This window comes from Rhododendron vialii, chromosome 3a (genome assembly GCF_030253575.1).
Source record: "Rhododendron vialii isolate Sample 1 chromosome 3a, ASM3025357v1".
Taxonomy (NCBI): Eukaryota; Viridiplantae; Streptophyta; class Magnoliopsida; order Ericales; family Ericaceae; genus Rhododendron; species Rhododendron vialii.
This window is the reverse complement of record NC_080559.1, coordinates 8,011,073-8,031,446: the sequence shown is the minus strand read 5'-3', so window position 1 is coordinate 8,031,446 and position 20,374 is coordinate 8,011,073. Positions and strand designations below refer to the sequence as shown.

Below are 20,374 nucleotides of genomic sequence, written 5' to 3'. Positions count from 1 at the left end.
ACTTACTTTTTTCGTAGCCGTACCTACCACCAAGAAGAACGGTAGATTTTCCCTTACTCATTAATTCTAAGTATAAAAGTTGTATGATCATGTAGAATATCCCTAACTACTCTCTCTAAGTATATATATAAGTTTGTCTAGTTGCCTATAATGTTTGAAATGCATGAAAGATAGCTAGTAAATTTATTTTGCTAAAGGATGTATAAACATGTTGAATAATCGACATTTACTTCAATAAACATATGTTGTTTAAAACTTTCCACAAAAGAAGAAAGAACAGATTTAGAAAGATAAGCATTTAATGTTGATGAAGAAATATTCGTATTTTGATATTTAGAATGATTATGAGCATGCATACATGAATTGCTTGTATTACTTGTGGTGTGATAAAGTATAAGTGATTTTCACTCCAAAGGCGTCCATACATGTGACGTTATGCTTTAAGTTGTGGTTTGAGCATGATGATTAATATAGAGTTGGATGATCTTGCTAGTTTAGTTTTAAGATTACAATGAATGATTTATGATTACATATGTGAAAAGTCCTACCGCGGAGTCGTTGCATGAAAACGAGACACATAAATCGAGAAAGTAAAAATATGGCACCTAGGATGTGGTTAATGATGAGATGTGTTTTGAAAAAAAAAAAGAAATATTTTGAAATCCCAAATGAGGCAGGACGTGGTAGCCCATTGTATGGTGTGTGTGTGTATGTGCCAATGGGAACCCGGAGCGGCGGAATCATTGTGCGGATACTCAGGAACCCGAAGAGGCGGAACCGAGGTAGGATGTGTGGCTTGGCTATCGCAGAGAGGTGTCAATGCCAATTGTGTGCCAATGGGAACCCGGAGCAGCGGAACTATTGTGCGGATACTCGGGAACTCGGAGCGGCGGAACCGAGGATGAGAGTGTAAAAACGATTTTGGAAATGTTGATTTGGAAAATGAAAAGTGAAAAATGGAGACACGATTTACGAGATATCGCGTAGGAGAAACTCAAAAATCACGGATACCAACATTAGTTGAATAGTGAATGTGGATGTGGATGTGTCATTATTAATTATTTTGTTAAATACACATGTGTTATGTGGATCTCACTAATTCTATACACTATTATGTGTAATTTATGGATTAGCGGGTATGAGATTGTTCTGCTGAGTTTTCGTAACTCACGGTGTTACTTTTGGTGACCCTGAGATATTATACTAGTAGCGACGCTGGTATAATGTGTCAGACTTTGTAGATGAACAGGGAGAACTCTACACCTTGAAGACTTTCGGAGCCGAGGAGCTGGCTAGGATGGAGGAGCAGACAGGGCAGTAGATAGGAACCTTAGTTTCCCCTCATTTTGTTGAATAAAAGTACTCTTTTGAGAATTATGATGTAATATTGAGCCAAACTCTATTTAGATTTTCAATAAAAATGTCTATTTAACGTTTCCAAAATTCAGGGCGTTACAGTAAAAGTTGCACTACCGGGAGATAGTTTGTAAGTTTCAACCTTTTCGTAGAAGGAATTTATAGAAATTAAAGGTAGTATAAAATAAATAGATTAACGGGTTTAGAAAATAAGCATGAGAAATATCAAGAGAAACCTATTTGATGATTGGATGGAATTTTAGCACGCATAAACTCCGTAATTCTGTAGTGCAAGTTCCGTCCGACCCAACTCGGCCAGATGTATATACACCCCTATCTAATTACTAGTAAGTAGTAACAATCCATAGAAATATAAGCATTTTTGGCACGTGAGTGTCTTTTTCACAGCTTCTGTTTAATCTTGCGCGTCCATTTCGATTTTGGACGGTTCGGATTTTAATGAGATTTGTTTGAAAACAAGTTAATCATAATCATTTATTATCTATCAAAATTGATTTTCAATCCAAATCGTTTAAAAATACTTTGGACGATCTCGACTGAGCACTGTAACTTTTTCTTTGCAAAACAGATGCAAAGATTCTCTCTTTTAGCACACGTAAACTCCGCTATTCTGTAGTGCATGCTCTGTCCGAACTCGACTCGGAAACAAACAAAATTAGCGGGGCATCTGGCGGCTAATATATTTGATACAGTATAAAAACTTGCTTCTCACCACTCGTCCTTCTCCTCCCTCAAAACTCTACACAAACACACAAAACGGCCTCCACTCTGTTTCTCTCTCTTTCCTTCAGATATGACGGCGCTTGCTGCAAACCCTGCCATCTCCTCCTATCCTCCTTCCATAATCATCTCCCACACCAAATCCAAAAACCCTCTTCCCAGATTCACCCTCCCCATTACCTCTAATCCCCACCGGTTCACCACCACCGCCATCCGCCGCCCTCTCCAAATTTCCAATGTCCTCTCCAACTCCAACTCCAAACCCACCACCCCAACCGAAACATTCCTTTCCCGATTTGCCCCGGAGCAACCCAGAAAGGGTACCGATGTCCTAGTGGAGGCCCTCGAGCGGGAGTGCGTGAAGCACGTCTTCGCCTACCCTGGCGGCGACACGATGGAGATCCACCAGTCCCTCACGCGCTGCCCCACCATCCGAAACGTCCTCCCCCGCCACGAACAAGGCGGGATCTTTGCCGTTGAGGGCTATGCACGCGCCTCCGGTTTCCCCGGCGTCTACATTGCCACCTTCGGCCCCGGCGCCACCAATCTCATCTCCGGCCTCCCCGACGCAATGCTCGACAGCATCCCCATCGTCGCCATCACCGGACAAGTCCCAACGAGTATGATAGTGAAAACTCCCGTTTTTGACACACGTACGCCGAGCAAGGCGCGGATGCGTTTGCAGGCGTTGGTTGGTTGAGTACGGACGTGCCAAGACTTGTAGCGCCTAACTTTGGATGACGATTGCTGTGAATCGTGACTTCTAACTTGTAAGGAGATTGCTTGTGACCCAAAGGGTAATGATTACAAGGAGGGTCATGGTTTGTCACACGATTGTGGATTTAGAATTTTCTAGTCGTATAGGAAATGCGTAAAATATAAAACGTAAACTTTATTATACCGGGATAATAAAGTGGTACAAGAAAAGTAAAATTCAAACTACTTAAAGAAGTAAGTTCGAATGAGATTTGAGCACGAGGTACTCGATAGTCTACTTTGTTGAAAATAGAAAAATGTTTTTAAGCGCTATGTTTTAATTGGTGTTGAACCCTTTTTCTATCTTCGATTCTGTTATATATAGGCTCCAAGGTTGTGCAGAAAAGAGCAAAGAAGCAGCCCGAATTGTGGAAGAGTGAGATCACAGGGAGTGGGTTTCTTGTATGTTGACAAGTATCCCATGACTTGGCAAATAACTTCCCTCCTTTGCTCTTTGGATGCCAAGTGTCCACAATTACTTGTAACTTCCAAGTAAAAACCTAATTGCTCCTGCATCGTGGCTCGTGGGCCACTCCACTTTTAGAACAATCACTTGCCTGTTGCCTTCATTTTTTTTCTAAAGCTCCGAATAAAAACTTCCATGGAAGATTATTCGGCGTATCTCGCTTCACTTGGGCTTTAATTAATTGAGCCTTGCTTCAGATCACAAAATTAATATGACCCACTAATTTTTAGCCCGAGAAACTTGTAAATCTCGACCCAATTTAATTAGTATCTAATTAAATGGCCCTCTAGCACTGGTCCGAGATTATGTTCCAAAAATAGGCATAAACAGATAGGTACCGATGCTTTTCAAGAAACCCCAATTGTTGAGGTAACTAGGCCTATTACGAAGCACAATTATCTTGTTCTAGATGCAGAGGATATTCCTAGGATTGTGAAAGAGGCTTTTTTCCTTGCTCGTTCAGGCCGTCCTGGTCCGGTTTTGATTGATGTGCCGAAAAATCTACAGCAACAATTGGTGGTACCTGCTTGACCGATTTCCTAGACCTAAAATAATGGGTTGCCCCAAGCGTAGGGCGGAGACCGATGCAGCATAATATCCGGTAAGTCCGGAGTCGAATCCACAAAGACGGTAATGTGTGCTGACTAAAAATTCGGGTTGTTATAATTTAAATAGGCTCTCAGGTAGCCACCCCTTGTTGATTTGATTGAGATTACAAAAATCTAAAAATTGATTGTACTTTTCAAATAATTAAAAGAAAGGTACGGTTGTAGGGTTCATAGCACTCGCAACCAGTCCAGAATAACCTGCTCCATTCGATGTTCTTAAAAATGTTCAATTTAAGATTAGAAAAGATACCCCGCAAAATGCGAAACCCTATGGTCGCCGTTTATCCATGCGCAACGGAGAATGAGTTTTGGACCCCCATTCTCCCGTTCACATAGGCTCCGACAATGCCCGAGTTCGTCCGCGGGAAGTATTTCTCCTATGTTAAATCATTTTTACATTGTTTGAAAATAGAAGCAGTGTCCGAACTGGCTATGGTGTGCTAATCACCCCGCAACCCTACCCATACGTCTACTCACTCATTATTAAAAAAAGAAACAAAAGAAACCCTAATTTGAGACATGCTTCAATTACTCGAAATGAAAAATAAACAGGAGATCCAAACCAAACAAAAACAATCGAATAACTTTAATGAAGAACGAAAATTAAAATTAATTACCAAAGTGCGAGTAATTTGAATAAAGCTTCAAGACTTAAGGTAAAAAAAGAGCTCTGAAAAGAAGAACAGAAATCTAAAGCTGTCAAGTAAAAATCGAAACTGCTGTCGTACCGCTACTGCTTCATGCGCAGCTTTTCTTTTCTGCCAGAAGACCGCTTTTTTTCCTTTTTTTTCTCCACGGGCTGCTACCTACTGAAGCAGTAGGTCAATTGCTTATAAAGGGATTGAGGATTTAAATCACACAAAGGTCCTTTGGATTTCATAAAATAACATATGAACCATTCAGTTTTGAATCACTTCGCATTTGAATCCCAAACTTCTTTAAAATCTTCTTTTTAGCCAAAGTCTTAGATAACGGACTCGAGCAACCTATAAACATAAAAACACATAATAAAAAAAACAGTTAACAAAAATAAAGGACTAATAAATGTAGATTGAAGGGCCAAAATATGTATATTTTGGCACTTATCACACCCCCCAACTTACACTTTGCTAGTCCTCGAGCAAAGAAAATAAATAAATAAATAAAACAACTGACTAAGGGATAGATCTTTTAAACCCCCGGGTGGCCCCGGTAGGACGAGTGAAGTCTCGTGAGGATTTTCAGCAGTGATCATCCACAAAACACCGTGGATCCTTTTACTTGGAACTCAAAAAGGAACTGCAATGCAACTCTTTGATACGCCAATGCCAAGAATATAGCATATGCGAAAATAGTTCTAGAGGCTATCAAAACATAGAAATAATTCATGACACCAAACCTTAGCGTGTGTGAGCAAAGACCTTAACCACAAGTGAACCACAACCAAGTACTCTCTCCGGACCGAGTCTCGACTTCAATTCTCACCGTGTCATGCACTCAACAAAAGAAAACACTCGAAACAAGGTGCATTTAATAAACTCTCAATGTGTGCGGGCGAAAGTTTTGCAATAAAGAATCAAAGTACCCAGCACACTTAGACACGAATAGAAAGCTTTTTAAGGTAGACACATGATCTTCATGAAAGGAATGTCAAGCATTAAAGACTATCTATCCATCGATCCATAACCCATTGCCCCAAAGATCAAATAGGACTTTTATTCGGTCATATCATTGGGTAAGGAAAAGTGCTTCAAAGGTTAGGATAAATCATAAAGAAGTGTCCGAGAATCGGCTATAACAACATAGGGCAAGTGTAACAATGTGTACCCTCTTATCATTCTTTTCAACTCCGCCACATCTCTCTTATTTTTCACCCTTCACACAATTCCCCAGTGAAATTCACACGTTTCTTTTTTCAAACAAATGCAAGGGTGTCTTCCCTTTTTTCATTCAAGTTCTATTTTTTTTTCTTTATTTCTATTTTCTCAATTTTTTTTATTTTTAGCTATGGGAAAGAATACACCACATTTCAAGCACAACTCTCTCAAATACACTTCCTCCATTCTCTTCAAAAATTAATCTTCACATGATTAGCTCGCCATTCTCAAGACACAATTTGGTTGGTAAAGCTTAACAAGAAAAAGGCTCATGCAAGAGGCTCAATGTGGCTCGCAAAGATAAGTATTTAAGAAAAAGAAACGAACCGGCTCAATCAGCAAAGATGGCCTATTATCATCTCCTAGGGGCAATACAACCATATAACTTTCCATTCCCAAAAGAAGATATAATAGGCATGCATTAAGTCCCAATACTTGACGACAAAGATAATGAGATCGACAACGATTAAGCTTCTTTCTCTTTCTTTTTTTTTTTTTACGACAAACGAAGAGTTTATGTGACACCACTCCAAAGAAAGATAAGGCACTAAAGCTCACATGGGCGTAAGTCTCCACTAATCTAGCCATTGAAAGCACTCAAGTCACAACTCACAAACAGTCAAGGTCCAACAAACGTGCAATGTAAAGATGCTAAGAATGTATGCCAGAATAAATTTCTATCGCCAAGTTAGCAAAAAGAACTAACATGCAATATCATATTCAAGTAATGCCCAACAATTCTCAACACTAGCAACCAACAAGTAAACATTGCAATCTTCAAGTCTCAAGTAGAAAAGATCCAACAAGTATTTTTAATTTTTAAATTTTTTTTTATTAACAAGATAAAGAACAAAGTGATTCCTCCCCCCAACTTGAACTATTCAATGTCCGCATTGAAAGCATAAAAAAAATAAAAATAAATAAAGATCGGACATAAACAAAAAAGAGAGGAGAGATATCACCTCGGAAAGGAGGGCTAAGCAGAGTAAATTAGAGAGTGAGGGAAACCCCCCAACTTGAATCGAACAACCTGCAAAATGTTAGCCTCCAAAACAGCAAGAAAAATAACTAAAAGAAATAAACAAGGTAAGAAAGAAAAATAAAATACAAAAAAAACATTCACTTTCTTCACGCGAAAGACACGAGTACTACTTTTCTTCCCATTTCTCAAGCGAGAAACGGGTGGCTATACCAGACCAAAAAAAAAAAAAAAAGTATAAGCAGCCAAACGTGGGTACCGAACATTTATCATGCCAATGAAAGCTAAGACAATGAACATAACGCTCCATTCTACACCTTTTATCAAGTATTGAACCCGACCATACCATAAGATAAGATACTTCGAGTAGCACATTTGCCGAATTCGTTTTAGACATTTAAATTCCAACAAATGTATAGCCCAAATTAGATTAATTTTCAAATTGTTGACAAAATCCACAAGATATGGATGATAAACTAAATTAAATTCATCAACACCAAGAAAATCAATCAGCTCCACATTTAAAAACTCTTGCAAAAGTGGAGATTCAGAAACAGGGGTGGCACAATCTAGAGCTGAGAGTACTGGATTATTCCGTGCAACTATTGACAATGTCTCCTCAAAAGGCATATAATCTAGTGCAACTATAGGCAATGACTCCTCAAAAGGCATATAGCCTTCACTAATGACAAGCAGCTCTATTTTCTCTTTTTCTCTCGCATCAGAATTCTTAGGAAGTGACTCTATTTCTTCTTTTTCCCCCGCATCAGAATTAATATCCTCAGGAAGTGACTCTATTTCCTCTCTTTCTCTGGCATCAAAATTGGTATCCTCAGAACTTTTGGTCAACTCACTAAATTGGAGCTTTTGGGTTAATTCATCTAAGAAATCCCAAGCGTCTTCAGGGGTTTTATCCAGAAATTCGTCAGTGGACCTAAAATCCACCTCGCATGACTTAAAGTTTAAACCACGGCAAAAGATAACCAGAAGACTGCCAAGCTCACAATTAAACGTCCAAGAGAATACAACAAATTTAAATCGCTCCCAACACTGTGACAAAGACTCATCATCATGTTGAGAGAAATCTGATAGTTCTTGTAAAAGCATGTGAGTCTCATATGAGGGATTGAAATGATTAAAAAATTGTATTACAATCTCACCCCATGTCAATCTTGGACTCAAACAATTAAACCAATCTAGAGCACTATCACGCAAAGATGCTGGGAATACATGTAAAAGAGCCACTTCATCACTAGCAAAAGCTTCCTCAAGTTTATGAACATGCGAAAAATGATTTTCTGATGCAAAACCATAAAATATAGGAAGCGACACTGAACAATCAAATTGTTTTGCATAACCTCCATACCTCCCCGCAAAATGGGCCATTTTTTTTTTTTTGCTTTTCAACGATAAAAAATAAAAAATAAATTAAAAAAAAAATAAAAAAAAATAACTACCCGAATTCTTAACACACGCTACCGTCCCCGGCAACGGCGCCAAAAATGCTTGACCGATTTCCTAGACCTAAAATAATGGGTTGCCCCAAGCGTAGGGCGGAGACCGATGCAGCATAATATCCGGTAAGTCCGGAGTCGAATCCACAAAGACGGTAATGTGTGCTGACTAAAAATTCGGGTTGTTATAATTTAAATAGGCTCTCAGGTAGCCACCCCTTGTTGATTTGATTGAGATTACAAAAATCTAAAAATTGATTGTACTTTTCAAATAATTAAAAGAAAGGTACGGTTGTAGGGTTCATAGCACTCGCAACCAGTCCAGAATAACCTGCTCCATTCGATGTTCTTAAAAATGTTCAATTTAAGATTAGAAAAGATACCCCGCAAAATGCGAAACCCTATGGTCGCCGTTTATCCATGCGCAACGGAGAATGAGTTTTGGACCCCCATTCTCCCGTTCACATAGGCTCCGACAATGCCCGAGTTCGTCCGCGGGAAGTATTTCTCCTATGTTAAATCATTTTTACATTGTTTGAAAATAGAAGCAGTGTCCGAACTGGCTATGGTGTGCTAATCACCCCGCAACCCTACCCATACGTCTACTCACTCATTATTAAAAAAAGAAACAAAAGAAACCCTAATTTGAGACATGCTTCAATTACTCGAAATGAAAAATAAACAGGAGATCCAAACCAAACAAAAACAATCGAATAACTTTAATGAAGAACGAAAATTAAAATTAATTACCAAAGTGCGAGTAATTTGAATAAAGCTTCAAGACTTAAGGTAAAAAAAGAGCTCTGAAAAGAAGAACAGAAATCTAAAGCTGTCAAGTAAAAATCGAAACTGCTGTCGTACCGCTACTGCTTCATGCGCAGCTTTTCTTTTCTGCCAGAAGACCGCTTTTTTTCCTTTTTTTTCTCCACGGGCTGCTACCTACTGAAGCAGTAGGTCAATTGCTTATAAAGGGATTGAGGATTTAAATCACACAAAGGTCCTTTGGATTTCATAAAATAACATATGAACCATTCAGTTTTGAATCACTTCGCATTTGAATCCCAAACTTCTTTAAAATCTTCTTTTTAGCCAAAGTCTTAGATAACGGACTCGAGCAACCTATAAACATAAAAACACATAATAAAAAAAACAGTTAACAAAAATAAAGGACTAATAAATGTAGATTGAAGGGCCAAAATATGTATATTTTGGCACTTATCAGTACCAATTGGGATCAGCCCATGAGGTTACCTGGGATATGGCTAGATTGCCTAAAGAGCCTGAAGAGACTTATTTGGAACAAGTTGTTAGGCTTGTATTGGAGTCGAAAAAACCAGTTTTGTCTGTGGGTGGTGGGTGTTTGAATTCGAGTGAGGAGTTGAGGAGGTTTGTCGAGCTTACGGGCAAGGACGGAACTAGGATTTTACCCTAGCAGTGGCGAAATGTATACTAAAAAAATTTTAAAAAATGTATTTCAATATTAATAGTCATCAACTTCAGAAAAAATGAAAAGAACATAACAAAAACAAAACTAAATGATGTTTGTCATTTACACATGGAGTACAAAGAAGACTAATTTTAATTTTGGGCATCGATAATGACATAATAATTAAATTTCTTTAATTTTTTTAGGTTAAGTTGTTTTAGTGTTAGAGTGTGGAATATTTTTTTCTTAATTATACATCATCATTTATATTATTTCACTTTGGCCCATTGAATTTATTTTTGGAATACTTTTTTGGATCTCCTTTCATGAAAAAAAATATAAGATTTATGACTAGTATATAATAAAAATAAGGAAAAAAACCTAGCAGTGACGAGACTACATAAGTTGGGGATAAAAAAAAATTGTCACATAATAATTGCATTTTTTAAAATTCTTGTCATGGCGGTCGCCGCCATTAGACCTCCGTTGTTCCATCCTTGGTTAGCATGTTAGCTGGTGCAAGTCATTATAGGTCATACATTATAATGATGCAATATTATAGTGTATGGCCATTTATTATAAATTCTCTCACCAAAAGTGCAATCAAAAACTCTTTACAAAAACTCTCTCTTAAATCAAGTCTCGCAAAATACTAATTTCCACACAAAAAAAAACATTTACTGGCTTCTCCAATCCAAATGGACGAATCTTCAATCAATCAAACAAACAAAAAAACAAATTAATGAAGTGCAGAGTCTTCCAATATTGGATTTGAGCAAAAAAATTCCACACACAATCCTTGTCAAATACGAGAATGACTGTGTGAGGATAAGCTCATTCAATGTGCATTTGAGACATTTCTTTTGTTTATTTTAGCAGACTTTCAGTGAAGACTTCTGCAGTCAGCTTCAATAACAACGTATGAGGCCCTTGTTTGCCACCAGCTGATAAAGTGGGGAGCTGATAAAGTGGGGACCTACTAATTCAGTGGGAAATGAATTTCATTCAATCCTTTTCGATTCCCTCGTTCAACAATAAGTTGATAATATTCTCTCATTAGACACCAAACCATCATTCTCAATTAAATGAAACCAAAAAGAGAGACCAAGACTATTTGAATAGTACACATACGTACTTGTCAGCAAGATAATTCCCAGGTCAAGAAATCCTCCCATAGTAACTTCTGATCTGGTTCTTAATTCTCGATCTTATGAATGTTATAGTTGGAATGGTCTCGAAAGACAATTTAAGGAATCTATCTCCAACTAATTAATTAAAAGTGGCACGAGACACTGAGATATACGTGATTACAAAAAGTAAGGAATATAGCTGTCTCCAAATAATGTTTTCTAATGAACCTGGCAATATTTGAATCAGATTGATCACTCTTAATCTTGGTTAGCTCATTAGTTTTGGTTGCATAGTCATAGTCGTAGATTTGATTGGGTTCAAGCAAAAGTAAACTAAATAAAGAATACAAGAATATCCACGTGGTTGTGTTCCCGAAGCACTGGAAAATCTCTATGTGTGTGTGTGTGTGTGTGTGTATATATATATATATCCTTGTACTCATTAATTTCCTTATGCAGGCTTGAAGACTCATTTTTCTGCATGACTCGATATCCAACCTAATAGAACGACTAATTTGGAGATAGATCTCATCCACTGTTTATTAGCGGGGATTCAATTAAAGTCGAGATAAAGTTCGTAAAGACTGATCCTCAATACAAAAATGCATTGCACTATTAATAGTTATTGGCTCCAAAAAAAAAATAACATAACAAAAACTAAACTAAATGATGTTTGTCATTTACACATGGAGTATGAAAAATGACTAATTTTAATTTTGGGCATTGATAATGGCATAATAATTAAATTTTCTTAATTTTTTAGGTTCAGTTGTTTTAGGGTTAGAGTGTGGAATTTTTTTTCTTAATTACACATCATCATTTATATTATTTCACTTTGGCCCATTGAATTTAGTTTTGAAATACTTTTTTGAGTCTCCTTTCTTGAAAAAAAAAATAGAAGATTTATGACCAGAATGTAATAAAAAAAATAAGGAAAAAAACCTAGCAGTGGCAAGATTATATAAGTTGGGGATAAAAAAAATTGTCACATATAATAATTACATTTTCTAAAATTCTTGACGTGGCGGCCGCCGCCACTAGACCCCCCCTGGTTCCATCCTTGCTTACGGGGTTCCGGTCGCGAGTACTTTAATCGGTCTTGGGGCGTACCCGATTGCGGATGATATGTCTCTTGGAATGCTTGGAATGCACGGTACAGTTTATGCCAACTATGCTGTGAATAGTAGCGATTTGTTGCCTGTCTTTGGGGTCAGGTTTGATGACCGCGTGACTGGGAAGCTTGAAGCTTTTGCTAGCAGAGCTAAGATTGTTCATATCGATATTGATTCAGCTGAGATAGGGAAGAATAAGCAACCCCATGTGTCGATTTGTGGGGATGTGAAATTTGCATTGAAAGGTGTGTGGCCCGTGATATCTGGTCCGAGTCCTTCCTCCGCTGGTTCAGTGGCTTCCTAGCCTTCTCCACGTAGCCTGCACAGTGAGCGCATGACTAAGACCTGGCCGGAGGCTGCCCGGCAAGGCCCTCCGGCGAGAGGATAAGTATGTGCATGAAGAAAGGAAAGAGACTAGGGTTTTGAGTGGGAATTCGCGTGTATGAGTGCGTACCTTTCTAGAGGCGTTATATCCTTCAATATTTATAGAGTCCCCCTGACTTGTTCTCCAAGCACAGGCACGTGCCTCGCGCGGGTCGGGTGATCTCACCGTGACGTCACCGAATAGATCTGGTAATCGTTTTTAGGGTCGAGTCGTCACACCCATGTGCGCCCATGATCATCTTCCGTTATAACCGCTTTTGCGCGTGGGAAGACGCGTGATTCAATAGCCATCCGTCGTTGGTAGCGGCCATGCTCCGCGGGTGGCCGAGCACGCCCCTGCCGACCCTGGCACGCGACCGATAGGAGAGGGCACGTTGCAAGGGAATGGCCGAGCACGGGCCGATAATCAGCCGAGCCTGCGGCAAGTGGGGTGACGATGAAGAATAAGGACGGGAGCCGTGCACAAGGTTTTGGACTGACACGAGCTATGCTCGGCCCACACCACAGTGAAGTTATGTGTTCGGCCTGCTACAAAAGGTATGAAGAAGGTTTTGGAGGGTAAAAGAGGCAAGCTCAAGCTTGATTTTTCTGCATGGAAGGAGCTAAAGGAGCAGAAAATTCAGCACCCGTTGACCTTTAAGACCTTTGGTGATGCCATTCCACCCCAGTATGCAATTCAGGTCCTGTACAAGTTATCGAATGGGAACGAGATAATAAGTACGGCTGTCGGGCAGCATCAGATGTGGGCTGCTCAATTTTACAAGTACAGTAGGCCAGGGCAGTGGCTTACTTCTGGCGGATTCGGGGCTATGGGTTTTGGATTGCCTACTGCAATGGGAGCCGCTGTTGCCAGACCTGATTCTGTTGTTGTTGACATCGATGGAGATGGGAGTTTTATGATGAATGTCTAGGAGTTGGCGACAATCCGGGCGGAGAATCTTGCGGTTAAAATAATGGTGTTGAATAATCAGCATTTTGGTATGGTACTTACGCCTCATTCGGCTAAATAAAGTACAACACCATTGCACAGTACCATTTCTCAATTTATTTTTTAAGTACTTAGAGCATCAGTAGAGGAATAAGCAAATATGAATAATCAAAACATGCCACATCAGATTTTGATTATCCATTTAGAGGTTGCTAAAGTTAATAATATCAAATCCCACATTAGTTATTTTTTGCCCATAATCAAAACTAATGGGCTCTCCAAACTTTTTCCCGTCATTTCGCGCATATTTTTTGAAAAAACGGTTTTTGAAGGAAAAAAAACAGTTTATGTTAGAAACAATTAAAAAAAATAGTTTTTCAAAAAACACACTTTGTTCACTTAAAAATTATAAATACAATTTTGAGAAATTTTAAAAGAATTGTATTTACACAAATAATTTTGAAATTTTAAAAACTATAAATACAGTTTTTTAAAAACAGTTTTCTATAAAAGAGTTTTGAAATTTCAAAAACAGTTTTTTGAAAAACACACTTTATTTACTTACAATTTTTAAAATTTTTGAAAATTTTGTTTTTTGTAAAAAAAAAGTTTATGAAAAAAAAACAGAAAAAAATCTGAAAGTTTTTTAAAATTATTTTTTGAAAACATTGTTGAGAGAGAGAAAGAGAGAGAATATTTTTGTGTAATGTTGGTGTACTTGATTGAGAGATAAAATTTGGTTATTGACAAAATATTGCTAGTTTTGATTATTGAAGAACCAAAATTTGATGAGTTGTTAAGAGGTTGTTAGGTTTGGTTATTCCAATGTGAGCACATTTTTTATCCAACATTACTAACTTTAACAATTTTTTATTTTGCTTATTCCACTGTAGATGCTCTTAGGCCTCATTCGGCTAAATAAAGTCATTTGGCTTTTTTTTGTCTTTATTCAATTTTTTTTTGCATTTGTTAATTTTTCGTCGATTTTTTGAGAATTATTGCTTTGTCATGACGAAAGGAATTTAAAAAGTAAAAAATTACGATCAAAATCTAATTTTTTTTGAATAAAGACAAAAATAAGCCAATAAATCAATTTTATACTTTAGAAAATTAGAAGGATAGTCTAATTTTTAGATTCGGTTTGATTCCAACCCAGAATATTATTCTGGAACCTAAATAGGGTCGGCAATGTTGCATTATGACTTTATTGCTCCAGGGGAAGAAAATCTCCCAAATTCCAGAACCAGAACACACACATATATATATATATGAGTCCGGTTCCCTTGAGGGATTCTTCACGGGTTTACCGTGCGGGACTCCCATTTTCCGATCGAATTGGGATGATCCGAGCCGCTCAAAGTGATCAGAACGTGATTTTAAGGGTACCTGCGAGAAATCAGCAAAAAAAATGATCGGGAAGGGCTTGATCCGAGCAGTTTTTATTGAACGGTTCAGTAAAAACTGCTCGGATTAAGCCCTTCCCGATCATTTTTTTTGGCTGATTTCTCGCGAGCACCCTTAAAATCACGTTCTGAACACATTGAGCGGCTCGGATCGTCGCAATTCGATCGGGAAAGGGGAGGTCCGCACTGTAGACTGGTAAGGAATCCCTCATTGGATCCGTGGTGTGTGTGTTGCTTTGCCGAGATCACAAGAGAATTGAAGGAGCTCACCAACTGTTCAGATTCTCGGAACAGGTGGCGAAGATCGGGAAGTAGATAACGTGGCCAGAGAACTGTGCCATTTCCGGTCAGTGGCCCAACATCGAATCCATTTCTCGTTCAAATGCATTTCCGGTCAGCGGCCCGACACCGAAACACCATCTGCCGTTCGGATTTACATGGACAACGGCGATGCGACAGAATGGGCACTTGGTCATTTCTTCACTCCAATGGCTCCAATTTCCCGACGCCGGCACGCATTTAAAACTTCGGCCTCATGATCGGACACCAGTACAATAACGGCAGCGGAGGAGGCGCTGGATTTGGATTGTGGTTGTGGTCGCCGCTAAGGGCGTGGAGAACTTGTTGGAGTTGCCATCGTCGAGGTCTCCGATCGGTGTTGAAGACGTCAATGAAGGTGGAGGAGGATGTGTTGCTAAATTTTTCTGTGGAGGAGAAGTAATCTGATTGCCCACAGAAGTAATCGGAAATGGAGGTGCCAGCATTTCCCACGTCAACCGAAAATGGAGGTGTTGGCGAGAGGACTGGACGGCGGTGGACGAAAGGCGTCGGGTGGTGGTACCGATGGCGGTGAGAAGTGAGTTGAACTAGTCTCGGCGTCGTGGTCGAATCGGCGTTGGCACTAGAAGAAGGTGGTGGTGGAGGAATAATTCAGGCTGGAATTGAATATTTGTTCAAGTTTTTCATTATGTTTTTTCTAGGTGCACACACAGGTGACATGGTAGGATATTCAATTATGTTTTTCTCCTCTCCAATTAAATTACTTTGTTTTGTAATATTTTTTTTTGTTTTCGTTCAATTTTTGTTCGCGTGTATATTGTTCTATGAGAACTGTGTATTGTTCATGAGAACTGTCTGTGAGAATTATATATTTTCTATGAGAACTGTGTATTTTTCTATAAAAACTGTGTATTTTTATGAGAACTGTGTATTTTCTACGAGAATTGTGTATTTTAGTGTGTGGTGAAACTACGTGAATTGTGGACAGTTCTTATAGCTAGTTTCATAGACAGTTATCATAGTGACAGTTCTCATAAAGACAGTTTTCAGAGGGACAGTTTTCATAGGAAGAATTCTAATAGAGTCAATTCTCATAAAAACAGTTCTCATATAAACAGTTTTCAGAGGGACAGTTCTCATAGGAAGAATTCTAATAGAGTCAATTCTCATAAAAACAATTCTCATAGCAAAGGATATTTGTTTAATCTTACATAATTTCATATTCAATATGGATCTTGTTCAGTAAATATCGTTGAGTATGTTCCAAAAGTAAATTTTTAAAAAAAAATGAATATCTACAACAAAATATATGACTTTTTAAAATTTAAACAATATTTTAATGGTGCACCAATGATCATGGAGCATTGGATAATTTTCCTATACTATATGTTCTCTAACTCTGTGCGTGTGAGGAAGGCAAGGCCATAGTTGGAATAAAAAATATAAATAATTGAGCAGGACTATTTGAAGATCAAACCTAAAAAATGGGGCCTATCTCTATAACCCCTTTATACTTTGATTTTTTCAGTGTATAACTACACGAATTAGTTGACTTAAGGTAGTTGAGGGTTAAGGGCGTGTTTGATTGCAGGATTCGTTTCGAGGGGATTGGTAATGAGATGGAATTAGGATTGTGATTGGTAAGGAAAAGAGATTGATAATGAGGTGGGATTAGTAATTTGCATGTTTGTTTTGCATGGGATTAAATGATAGGATTATTATGTAACATGTTTGTTGTACATGGGATATGATTGGATTGAAAATGTCAATTTTCATTTTTACCCTTGTGCCAAACTGATATAAAAAATGGTAAATGAAAATGAAGCAAACATTAAAAAAATTAGTTAATAAATTAAGTCATAAAAAATAATTTTTTATTGTTTATATATTAAAAAATTAAGTGCTTCAATTTTCAATCCGTTTTAACCAATGCGAAGATCTTATTTTTCTAATCATTTTATCCTAAAGGGTTATGATCAATTTTTGTCTCTAAAACTTTACTAATCAAGTATCTGCTCTACAGGGTCCTAAATGAAAGCCGTAGAAACAAAAATTATTTATGACTCTTTAGTATAATATGATTAGAATAATAAGATCTTGGTACCGATTCAAACAGATTAAAAATCAGAGCACTTAATTTTTTAACCATTTTTTAATATATAAATAGTATCAAAATTGGAGAACTTAATAAAAAATTAAGTCTGATAATTTTTTATTGTTCTCCAAAATAAATATGATATATATATATATAAAGACGAGGGCAGTTGTGTCAAAATATGTAAAAAGGGCGGGTATAAAAGTCACTCACCACCAATCTCATGGGAGAGGGATTAGTGATACCACCCCCCTTGGGTTGACTAATCCCATCAGATGAGGGGATTGGTATTCCATGGGATTTGTAATCCATGAGATAAAAATTCAACCAAACACACTTTTTGAATGATACTTCACTTTCGGAGTCCTATCCCAAGCCCCAAGCGGGCTATCAAACAGGCCCTAAGAGTATTGGAAAAGGAGTGAGGGAGAAGTAAAGGGAGATATGGTTCTAGAAGAGTGAATTCCTGACACGCGCAACACGAATCCAATAGGAAGTTAGAGGGTTTGTGTCGACTATTTTTTGAAACAAATATAAATATGACACGACCCGACAACACAAAATTAAATTGGACGAATACGGGTTAGACTCGCGTGACTTGATAAGGACACGATGAATGACCGTTTAATTTTCCGTGTTGACCCATTGACCCGAAATGATACGTCTCGAACATGACATGACACGATTTTTCAATGATCAGGGAGAATTGGATTTTATAAAATCATGTTTGGAACTTGGTCTAAACTTGTTTAGGAAAATATCAACGTAATTTTGAAAAACCAATACAAGCATACTACTATACAACCCATCATGGATTTATCCTTAGGTAGAACTCACCCTTGAAAACCGACTTATAAGGAGAGGGTGCCCAAGGGCTTATATGCACATGGCCAATCCCATACTTGGCCGATGTGGGACAATGGATCATAACATACCACCACGCTCCACAGCCGATGTCTACGGCGGCCCACTCTATTGACACTGACCCGATGGTTGCCCTTTCTCTTTTTTTGGCGGCTCCACTCACTTATCAATATTCAATACTTTTGACGCAGCGGAATTCACGAAAGACTAGTTAGTATATTAGTCCAAACGAGATAATAACTCATCGCAACAAGCAAATCTTGCGCACAAGAAAGAAAGAGAGAATCTCTGAATATTATTGATAAAAAGCTTTAAAGTTGAATAATTGAATAAGTTACGGCCCTTTTTATAAGACCCTAATCTTAGAAATTCTACTGTTTTTAAATATTAAATCATGCCAAAACAAGAGGCATTAAAGAAAAGATATTTCCTAATTAATTAAAATAAAATTTTAATTTTTGTAGACCAAGAATCCTGATAAATGTAGAAATTAAAATCAAACTAAATACTAAAAGTTAATAATTCTAACCTAAACGAAAATATTCATAGTCCAAACAATAAAAATAAAAAACAAAAACTCTCAATTTTTGTCCTACATCGGTCTCCTTTTCTTCAAAAGAACTCGACCTCGAGTTCTCGTTGGGAATCTGCCATCTTCCATGCCAAAGAAACAGATACTTAGAATACTTCAACTCCTTTCTTAACTTGAAATAAAATTTCAAGAAAAAGTGTATTTGCAAATATTGTTTCTCAACATGCTTTAACTTGTTGACAAAATTCACTGGAGGAATGTTGGAAACCCAATCAAATTGTTGCATTCCAAAAAAATCGACAACTAGAACCTTATGTTGAGGTTGCTAATTCTCTAGACTTTGATTTATTATAGAGTGCTTGGTTGGCACTCCCTTGTCAGAAAATCGGATTTCAGCAACAATCATATTTTCTTGTAGTGTTGCAGTCAACTCCATTGTGGGTGATTCATCAAGCCCAAACGCACAAACCTCCAATGCAATATTCTTTTGTTCCTCCGCAACCGCATCCAAAGCAATTTCAGTATCCTCTTGCACACAAGCATCGATGTCAATTTCGTCTTGATCTTCAACTTCAATTTTGACCTCTCCCAATGCTTCTACAATAATTTGTTCTGCATGATACTGTTTTGGTCTATATTTTTCCTCCAACAATTGCTCATAATTCCATGGTAAAAATCTTTCCATCATACGTTTTTTAATTCTGTACCATGCGTGAATTCGACGCTTACCCAATCGATCTCTTAGAAATTACAAATTTAGCCATCATCGTAGCGCTGGACCCATAAGCTTCACTAACAAATACCTCCACATTTGTTCTATCGGAATTTTTGCATACTCGAAGGAATCTTCGATGTCTAGAATTCAATCCAAACGATCTTCAAAAAATTCAAGATCACTAAATTTTGGCAAATTATCGTAATACCTAAAATTTTGTTGTCGCTTTATCGACTGATAATCACCATGACTTTTAAATAGTTCGCCTTCAAATTTATTCCTACTATCGTAGTGATAATAAGAATATTCTCTAGAGACGTTTTGGTTAATAGGTTGGTTGTGGGCAAATTCCTCAACGCGGTTCCTATCAATTTTGGGTTTAACAGGTGGACCATGAGCAAATCCCTTGGTGCGAGTCTTGTTAAATCCTTCACCACGACCAACGTCAATGGGTGTGTCTTCAACTTTGTTTGGTGCCATCGAACCAAGCAAAGCCTTGCTCTGATACCACTTGAAGCAGCGGTATTTACGAGAGACTAGTTAGCGTACTGGTCCAAACGATATAAACAACTCGTCGCAACGAGCAAATCTTGCACACAAGAAAGAAAGAATCTTTGAATATTATTGATAAAAAGCTTTAAAGTTGAATAATTGAATAGGTTACAGCCCTTTTTATAAGACTCTAACTCTAGAAATCCTATTGTAAAAGAAATCTTAAATCATGCCAAAACAAGTGGCATTAAAGAAAAAATATTTCCTAATTAATTAAAATAAAATCTTAATTCTTGTAGACCAAGAATCCTAATAAAGGTAGAAATCAAAATCAAACTGAATACGAAAAGTTAATAATTCTAACCTAAACGAAAATATTCCTAGTCCAAATCTTATTCTAAAACAATAAAAATAAAATACAAAAACTCTCAATTTTTGTTCTACATCAGCTTTTTAAGTATTTTAATCCAACCTATAGGTCGCCTCCTCCGGGAGTCGAACTGCAAAACTGCACCCATACAAGTCCATACTTACACAGGTGCGTCCAATCCCATACTCAGATGTGGTGGCTGGGTCTGATATCAATGTTATGACTAAAGAGGAAGATCACACCAGAAGAATAGAAACAGGGAAACTTCTGAATCTTATTTTTCTTCAAGAGGTATAGAAAACAAAACAAAAACGACCCGCGGGACTCAGGGCCACAGTTGTTTATATTGTACCCACTGCCTAACAAACAATACAACATATCACTAATTGCACTTATCTCCTTATTACACGAATTATTACAATTAAACC

At 37.6% G+C, this 20,374-nt stretch overlaps 1 pseudogene; it reads left to right on the top strand.

Annotated features, from left to right (window-relative positions):
- The first annotated feature begins 2,109 nt into the window (after positions 1-2,109).
- Positions 2,110-15,325, top strand: LOC131321088 (acetolactate synthase 1, chloroplastic-like; annotated as a pseudogene).
- Positions 15,326-20,374: the final 5,049 nt, after the last annotated feature.